General features: G+C 43.2%; 1 long non-coding RNA gene across 1 annotated transcript; it reads right to left on the bottom strand.

The window, feature by feature from the left end:
* Positions 1-614: 614 nt before the first annotated feature.
* On the bottom strand, positions 615-2,747 carry LOC105716640 (uncharacterized). The gene is made up of 3 exons (XR_001107330.3): positions 2,383-2,747; positions 1,458-1,538; positions 615-775 (listed from the first exon to the last, which is right to left on the bottom strand). It is a non-coding gene; the product is annotated as an uncharacterized LOC105716640 (long non-coding RNA).
* Positions 2,748-9,696: the final 6,949 nt, after the last annotated feature.

A 9,696-nucleotide genomic window follows, 5' to 3' on the forward strand; every position in this document is an offset into this window, starting at 1 on the left:
ACATCGGGCTAAACACTTTGGCAAAAATACTCCATAGGTGATGTTGTCTTCTCATCCATTTACACCAGGAGGCCTGAGATGTCAGCTTGAGCATCTAACAAGGGATATGAAATCTGAGCACGTGGCTAAACGCATGACCATCACCTCTCCCTATTATAATGGTACATTATAATAACCTCTTTGTGTTTAGTAAGTCATCTGGGGAAAGTTTCTTTGCAGCTGCACAAATATCCTGTTCCCTAATCACCCTTCACCCAGTGGTGTTTAGCATCTACTGATGATTCTACCTGAATCGAGAGTTACATTGGAGGTTGCAAAATGGTGGCTTTCTGTCTCATTCCTTCTACACGTATCAGGTGGCATCCTTTTGCAAAGAAGAGCTTTCCTCCTGCCCACTTCCCTCCTCTCCCTCTCTCTCACACACACACACGATGAACTCACGAACTTTCTATTTGTTTAATGTATTTTCATTAACTACAGTCGTTCTTATTGATGGTCAGTAGTCCCAAACTTCGCCAGGTGGATCCCTCAAGTCAGTTTTGCATCCTTTCCACGTGACCCCAGGAGTTTTCAAGCCTCTCCCTCCTTCTTGGGACCGTAAGACATCCTGGGCTTCACTTGGAGCTTCATTTCCATGGATATGGAGTCAGCCATTTCTGCAGAAAATGTTAGTTCCTCTTGGTGGGTAACAGTGTTTAGAAATCAAGATCTGAGTACCAGGTGGTCTCACTGCTCCTGGGTTGTTATTTCGTCAAGTCTTTTTCAGTGGACAGAGCTAGGAAAAATAAAATGAGCTCATAATTGTATAATTGGTTCAAATTTAACACCCAGGGTGGATTTTTTTTTTCACTCATTTTCTTAAAAACATAATACTCGAGTCTCTTTTTCATAGAGAATCTTGTTTTCTAATATACTCTTATTTACTATTTTCTTTATTTTTTAATATACATAAACTTCCTTCGAAATTACCATATTATCATTACTATTTACCATAAACCTACTAGGTAAAGCTTAACACATCAGTGTAGTTTTATTTGTCCTTAAAATATATCCCACCACAGATGTATAGTCAGGGTAATTTTTTCAAATTTATTTAAATGGGTTTTTGGTCGTGTGTGTGGTGGGGGGGTGGTTTTTTTGTTTGTTTGTTGGGTTTTGTGTTTTTTGTGGTTTTCTGCTCTGTGGTTAAGCTCTCTAATTTACAATTAGGTTTATTTGTTTCTCTTCATGCACAACTTAGGGAGGGTTTCTTCCTTTTCCTATTTTTTAAATTTAATTTGATTTAATTTTTTGAACATGTAAATCATGTACAAATGATTCAAAACACAAAACTATATTTAAAATCCTATTTGGAGACATTTCATTCCCATGCCAATTTCCTCCCATCCTCCTCCATTAGCTTCCGGTTCATTCTTCCTGTATTCCTTGACATGTGTGTTATTCGTGTGAGCACTTACATAAATACATAAATACATATTCTTGTTGCCTCTTCTTTCTTACAGAATTCATGTTACGGATGTAGATTGGAACCTGCAGTCCTGGAAGAGAAAATAATTTTAAATGAGACAAAGGTGCTTTTGAATCTTACCTCCACTTCCTGCTAATTGTGTGACTTGAAGTAGTCACGTAGCCTCTGAGTCTGTTTCCCCACGTGTGAAATGGAGTAACAACACTTGCCTTGTATGTTTCAGTCTATGATTGAGATATTTCTGACATTACACAACAAGGCAAATTCTAGAACAAGGAGCAAAATATGCAAAACAAACTAGAAGAATGTTTTTAAATATTTTTTCAAAATGTTAAACCCTCCTGTACAAGACATGAACCCAGGATCCGCAAGTAAAAAGCGACTTTGGCTGCTCTGACTATGGAGTAGCCATTCCTTTGCTTTCTTAATAAACTTGTTTTCACTTTACCAAAAGAAAAAAAAAAAAGAAAACAGTGACTTCATAAAAATGTAAAACGTCTCTATGATAAAAGACACTGTAGTCAAAGTTAAAACACAATAAATAGACAAGGTGAAAATGTTGGCAACATATTTAAAACACATCAGGCGCAATCACTTTGAAAAACTGGTTGGTGGTTTCTAATAAAACTTAAACATATACCTGTGACCCAGTTATTCAGCTCCTAGGTATTTACCCAAGAGAATGAGAACATACGTCTACACAAAGACTTGTGTAAAAATGCTCATAGCAGCTTTATTCATAACAGCCCCAAACTGAAAGCAACTGATGTGTCCATCAACAAGAGAATGAATAACCAGTGCATGAATTGTCTATACAATGAAATATTACTCAGCAATTAAAAAGAACCAACTGAGACACACGAATCTCAGAAAAATATATGTGGAACAAAAGAAGCCAGACATGAAGAGTTTACCTGTATGATTCCATTGTATGATGTACAGGAAGAAACAAATGTAATTGATAGAATTCAGAATAATGGTTGCTCTTGGGTATTGACTGGAAAGGAGCTGAGGGAAACTTCAGGAGCAATAGAGATATTTTATGTCTTGATGTGGGCGATGATTACACCAGCTATACATCTGTCAGAGTTCTTCTGACACTTAAGACCTGCATATTTTACTGTGTGAAAAGTACATCCCAATTAAAAAGACAATAAATTAAAAGAACATATATAAAGAGCTCCTAAAATATCAATAAGAAGAGGACAATAAGTATCCTAGAAAACTGTGAAAGGCTATGAACAAACCACTCATTAATGATGAAACATGCATGTCCAGTAAACAGATGAAGAAAGATGTTCAGCTTCTCAAGCTTGGAAATGCATGCTCAAACATTCAGATTTTATTTTTATCTATCAGGTTGGCAAAAGTTAAAAAGATTAATAATATCAAATGCCGGCGAGAAATCAGAGAAACAATAACTTTCATGTACTGTCTATTGGTGGAAGTTATTGAAAGGTGATTTGGCAGTGCCTATAAAAATTTAAAACTGTACGTCTTTTGACACCGGAATCTGACTTCTAGAAACCTAGACAAAAGAAGAGTTTATTTAAACTATGGTATTTCTGTGCCGTAGGATGAAGTAGATCTATATGCACCAATATAAAAGGACCTATAACTAAGTGAACAAAAGCACAAGGCAGAATCATGTATAGTACAGCACAATCTCATTTATATTATTATAAAACCTAAGTGTATACAACTACATACACACCTACACAACGGGAAAAATGTACCTTAAGTGTTGATAGGGTTATCAACGCTGCATAATAGCCCCAAACTGGAAACAACTGATACGTCCATCAATAAGAGAATCAATAACCAGTACATGGGTTGTCTATACCGTGAAACACTACTCAGCAATTAAAAAGAACAACTTAGGGGGTGGGAGGACTTGAGAGTGTTAGGTAAAGGAGAAGCTTCTCATATTGTATTGTATATTTTTAGTATTGCTTTTATTAAGTTGGTGCAAATGTAATTGCGGTTTTTGCCATTACTTTTAATGGCAAAAGTTGAGCACGCAGTATTACTTTTAATGGCAAAAACCACAATTACATTTGCACCAGTTTAATACACTAAGAGTGTTCCAGCTGGGCACAGTGGTTCATGCCTGTAATCTCAGCACTTTGGGAGGCTGAAGCAGGTGGGTCACTTGAGTCCAGGAGTTCGAGACCAGCCTGGGCAAGTTGGCAAGACCCCATCTCTACAAAAAATTTAAAAATTAGCTGGGAGTGGAGTCTCCCAGCTCTAGTCTCAACTACATGCCACCACTGTAGTCTCAACTACTCAAGAGGCTGAAGTGGGAAGATTGTTTGAGTCTAGGAGGTCAAGGCTACATTGAGTGGAGATTGCACCACTGCACCCTGCCTGGGTGACAGAGGGAGACTCAGTCTCAAAAAACAAGAAAATAGTAAAAAAAAAAAAGAGTGTTCCTGTATTCTTGGTGTAATTTTAAAAACAAACAAGGTTTTCGGCAGTCTCTAATGCTAAGGATTTGTTAGGGAATCACTTAACGTATGTTTAGCCCTTAATAGATGTCCAGCACCATGGGAGGGGCAAAGGAACCCAAAGAAGTGTGTCTCATTCAAATCCCTGTACATTTACCTCGCAATGGTCATGAGATACGAATCCTTCGCTTATACTCCCTGCTGTCGTCCAACACGCACTTGAAGACATTTGACCAACATTAAAGTGCATGTTACCTAGGCTTGGAGAGCAGTGGCGCAATCATGGCTCACTGCAGCCTTGACCCCGTAGATCAAGTGATCCTCCCGTCTTGGCCTCCCAAAGTGCTAGGATTACAGGCATGAGCCACCATGCCCTGCCCATTCAAATGTATTCTTATGTATGTGGCAGGGATAGGAGATCTTTTACCTGAAAGTTAGTAAATAATGTGGGTTAACCCCTTATCCAGAACCCTGGAAACTGGCGTGTGCTGAAAATCAGAAATATGATATTAGTAGGTGCCGCTGTGCAAAATCTATATTTACACAATACTCTTAGCATTCTGGGCAGCACCTTGCCATCAACATACAACATTTCCACAGCAAAATGCATGCATATTTCTACTGAATATAAACACTACAAATAGTCACAGGTCACGTCAGCTCCGGTTCTGCTGCCATGTGAGTTTGTGCCAAACTGACAAAATAAACTTTTGTTTTGAAGAGCTCTTGGGATCTTGGAATTGTGGATAAGGGCAAGACCTCTCACGAGGCCTTTCCTTTCAAAAGCCATTTCTGATGACATAATGCTTTTTCATTTCAGTCTGTCCTGTCGTAGCTGAGCACACAGTGGATGAACCCAAGTTAAGGGAGCAGAGCATTGCTGTCCCGGAGGCCTGGCCTTAGTCACGTAGAATGATTTCCATCTTTGGACCAACTGTATTACGAACAGGAAAGCTATCTGAGAGTATGGGCTGGGTAAGACAGCACCTTGGGAAAGGACATCACAGCAGGGTCAGTGTGTGCTGAGTGCAAAACGTGGCTTTTGGTGGCCTGGTAAATGGCCTTTTGTGGGGATGGCTACACGCTCTGCTGTCAGCCAGCTCTGGCTGCTGCTAACTGGATTCACAAAACCCCACTGGGCTGGTTTGGTGAGTCCTTGAATTAAAAACACCTGGGTGCCAGGTACCTGAGGTGTGTTTTGCACATACAAGAAGAATGGGAAAAGGTATGTGGCTTGACATGCACTCCTGGACTCCAAAATAGAAGACCAGGAGAGAAGACGAGGTCAGAGGTCATTTGCACTTCCCTGCCAGCCAGGTGAATGGAATCTGCCTGTTTCCATAGGGGGCCTGGCTTGAGGATTTGAGGAAAGTTCCCATCACCAGCATTTGTCCTCTTTCTGTTTTGGTCTCACTTTCAGGAACTGATGCAGGAAGCACACTAAGACATAGTCACACGCACACGCCCACACCTGCGACGCTGAAGTCCTGGCTCCCGGCCGATCAGCCGTGGCCAGTGACCGTGTGCAGTCTCAGATCTTCATTTGTGAGTTCATGTGGGGAAATCTAAAGTCAGCATATGAAAGTCAGCTCTAGGGCATCAGGGTCTAATGCGCAAAATTTTTCAAAATTTCACATCGCCATTCTCTGAAGGGGCTTTGAGTTGACTCTACCCACGTGGTGGCGGCCTGGGTTGCGGGTGCCCCCTAGTGGCTGGCAGGAGCAAATGCAAATCTTCTCTGGAGGGAAGCCTTCTGATTTACCAAAGAGAATAAACAAACAAACGAAATGTAACCCCAGCACTTTCGGAGGCCGAGGCGGGCGATCACGAGGTCAGGAGTTCAAGACCAAACAATGAGTCACCGTGAGCAAGAGTCAGCAGAGACAATAAGCAACAGATTGTCAAAGACTTCAAATAATACAATAATCAGACAGGTTGTAAAATAACAAGGTATGAAATGCTTTAAAAAAGATGGATAGGAAACGAAGAATCAAGAAATAAGAGACTACAAACCGTACAGGCAGATGTTTATGAAGGATCAAGTAGAACTTCTGAAAATGAAAAACAACGTCTTTGAAATTAAAAATTAAATGGATGTGCTTGACACAGATAAAGAAAGAATTAACGAATTAGAAGAGCGATATGAAGAAATTACCACAAATGCACCAAGAAAGCCAAAGAATGGGAAAGTTAATAGGTTAAAAGACAAGGAAAATATGAGAATGATCTAAGCTATGATTAGTCTGTGCTCCTCAAAGAAGTAAAAAGACAGTGGGAAAGAGGCCATATTCAGAGGGATAATAAGTAGGGAGAGACTTTCCAGATCCACATGTGCAGGAAAACGGAAGGATTCCAGGCAGGATGAAAGTGCATGTTGTTGTGAGTTGCATGTATTAATAGAAAAGTTGAGGACTGGCCAGGCCTGGTGGCTCACGCCTGTAATCCCAGCATTTTGGGAGGCCAAAGCTGGCAGATCACCTGAGGTCAGGAGTTCAAAACCAGCCTGGCCAACATGGTGAAACCCTACCTCTACTAAAAATACAAAAATTGGTTGGGCGTAGTGGCACATGCTTATAATCCCAGCTGCTCTGGAGGCTAAGGCAGGTGAATTGCTTGAACCTAGGAGGTAGAGGCTGCAGTGAGCTAAGATTGTGCCACTGTACTTCCACCTGGGCAACAGATACTCCATCTCAAAAATAAAAATAAAGAAAAGAAAAGTTGAGGACTGAGCCTCCAGGGCTCCCCATTGAGACTTAGGCACCAATTCAATCCAGGGATCTCTGGGAGGGCCATCTTGGCATCAATAGCAGGGGTCACAGGAGTCCTCAAAGGGAGAAATCACTATCAACAGCTGGCCAGAGCACAGCCTTGAAGGATGGGCTTGTCCAGTGCTGAATCAAGAGACCTTGGTCTGAGCCCTGTATTTTACAGGGCAGCCCGGGAGGTTCCCTGGGGATGGAATTTAGCAGGTTGAAGAGGAAATGGGATGTTGTTCTAAGCAGGGAGGAAGGCATGGGCAAAGCTGTGGAGGCTAAACACTTCCTGAGCCAAGGACAGAAAGGAGTCCTGTTGGGTCATACTGGGAACACTAAAGGGAGCAGTCAGAAACCAGATTGGAAGAAGAAGGTGAAACCAGGCTAGGGAAGTCCCTTGAGAGAAAAGCAGAGGCTTTGGACTTGAAACAAAAGGCCAAGGATGGGCAACTGGAGCCTGAGGGTCAACTCTGGCCCACTGCCTACTTTTATAAATAAAGTTTTATTGGAACAGAGCCATGCTTATTCATTTGGTATCATCTATGGCTGTTTTTGAGCAACAATAGCAGAGATGAGTAGTTGTGGCAGAGACCATATGGTCTGCAAAGCCTGTAGTATTTATTCTCTGGCCCCTTACAGGAAACCTTGCTGGCCACTGCTGTAGATGGGTACAGCCAGTCAATGAGGCCTTTCAGCAGCCACCAAGATGGTAAAGATGAGCCTGGCAGTGGCTGAAGGACAGGGTGTGTTCTAAGAGGAGGGAGAAACGTGCCTAACCTCTACTGAATTCCTGCGTATGCTCTTCCTTCACCCACATTATCACTGTTAATTCTCCTAACCACCCTGCCTGGAAGCTGTTACTGTCTCCATTTCAGAGATGAGGAAAATGGGGTCCGGAGAGGTGAAGTGACTTACCCAAGGTTACCCAGTGCTTCAGGGCAGAACTGAGATTTAATTTCAAGTTGGTCAGATTCCAGAGCCAATGTTCTTCCCATCACACCTCATTGCCTTTCAGGGCACTGAATATCCCAGGTAGGAGGGGACAGCCCCAAGCCAATGAATTGGCTACTGTCTGTCACAGCCTGCAACAAACAGTCCAAATTGAGGAGACAGTAAGTGTTTCACTTCCCTGAGAACAAATGTAGGGGCCAAGTCTGATGTGGAGAGGGAACTTCTACCCAGGGCTCCTCCAGCAATTGCTCTCAACTTGTTCAAACATGGACTCCACCCTGTCCCCTCCACCCCAGGCCTCCAGAGCCACCGGCTCTGCTAGGAAGCCATATCATTCCGTCTTCCCCCAACCTCATCTCACAGCCAGATGCTAAAGGCAGTTGGGAGATACCATCTCCCCATTTACAAAAGAATCAAGGGTTGGAAGCTCTGCACGGTGTCACCCACAAGAGATGACCCGGTTGATTTGCAGTGAAATTGCAACACAGCCTCCGCTTCCACCCCAGCTGGATCCTAAGCCCTGGAGCAGAGGGGAGCTGGCCTCGTTTCCACCCCCATCCTGGCTCCTGTTCCTTTCGTGACTAATTCGGATCTTTGTCTGATAGCCACCATGATCACTTCATCCAGAGAGGCCCCAACAGACCTGCTTCTCGGTTTTGTGGTCAAACTGGTTCTTGAAACTTCCCCAGAGGTCCAGCAGGGTTTAATCTGTCTGTGGTGAACTCTAACTGGCTGCCCCTTGGGGTTGAGCTGGCCGAGGACTTGAGAAACCACGAGAAGGAGGTCGGGAAAGTATGACTTCTACCTGAGGCCTTGGTTAACTGTATGGTGTGTAAGACAGTAGGAACCCACCCAGCAGATCCCAATGGATGGGTCTGTTCCTTATCAGCTCCCCATTGGCCCAGAAGCCAGGCCAGATAAGCTCTGACTCTAGCATTTCCATCAGAAAATAAACACAAATATAGGCAGACAATCTCCCCAGAGCAGGTGGGAGGAATCCTGTGAGCCTCTAGGCTCATTGACAACCTCTAATGAGCAATTGCTATACCCTCCTACTCTCTTGTCTTGGGAAACACTCGAGTTATATGTCAGCTCCAGGGGAAACTGGACCCACACGTACTCATGAGCTGGGGTGTCAGCTCTTCTGGATGCAGAAGGAGAGGAGAGAATGAGGGGTACCTGTCCATGCTACTCACCAGTCTTCCTCAGACACAGTTGCCAGCTCCTTGTTGCAACCCCGCTTGTGTGCTCACCTAGGGGAGTAGAAGGAAAGAGACCAAGGGAGGATAAGGCAATAAGATTTCATGAGCATCTATTACGTGCCAAGCTCAAAGTTGGGCACACACAAGCATTATCACATTTTTTCCTTATGCAGTGAAGCAGACGTTATTTTTTAGACTCCATGTGCATTCCTGAGACACAGCATAACATAAATGTGAAAGGCAGCTGCAGAGACAGCCCCTCCTGGATCCCAGCTCTGCTAATAACTACCTGTGTGGTCTCAGTTTACACATCACATAGGAACTAAACAATAATCATTATTTCATATGGTTATTACAATGATTGAATGAGGTCATTTATATAAAGTACTTGGAATAATGCCTGACACATTGAAAATCAAATAGTAGTGTTAGTTAATTGTGATTTTTTAAAATCATTATCCTCTTTTCCAGCTGAGGAAATCAGAGAGGGGTAGTGACCTATACAAGGTCACACCGCTAGTGAATGGCGACACAATTAGTCAGGCATGGTGGTGCACGCCTGTGGTCCCAGCTGCTGCAGAGTCTGGGTTGGGAGGATCCCTTGAGCCCCAGAGGTGGAGGCAGCAGTGAGCCATGATCTTGCCACTTCACTTCAACCTGGGTGACAGAGCGAGATCCTATCCACAAAAACAAACAAAAGAGACTGGCAACGCTGGTATCCACATCCAGGTTCATCTGCTACCACTACTCCCCATACAAAGATTTTAGTCCTTCAGGGTCAAGTTACGAAGAGAAGCCCTGGAGTCCTTGAGCCCCAGAGCGAGGTCACTGCAAAGGCAGCTGCCAGAGACTGTGGCAGTCCCCAAAGAAGGGAG

This window comes from Aotus nancymaae, unplaced genomic scaffold, assembly GCF_030222135.1.
Source record: "Aotus nancymaae isolate 86718 unplaced genomic scaffold, 86718_ANA_hifiasm-v0.15.2.pri h1tg000003l, whole genome shotgun sequence".
Taxonomy (NCBI): domain Eukaryota; kingdom Metazoa; phylum Chordata; class Mammalia; order Primates; family Aotidae; genus Aotus; species Aotus nancymaae.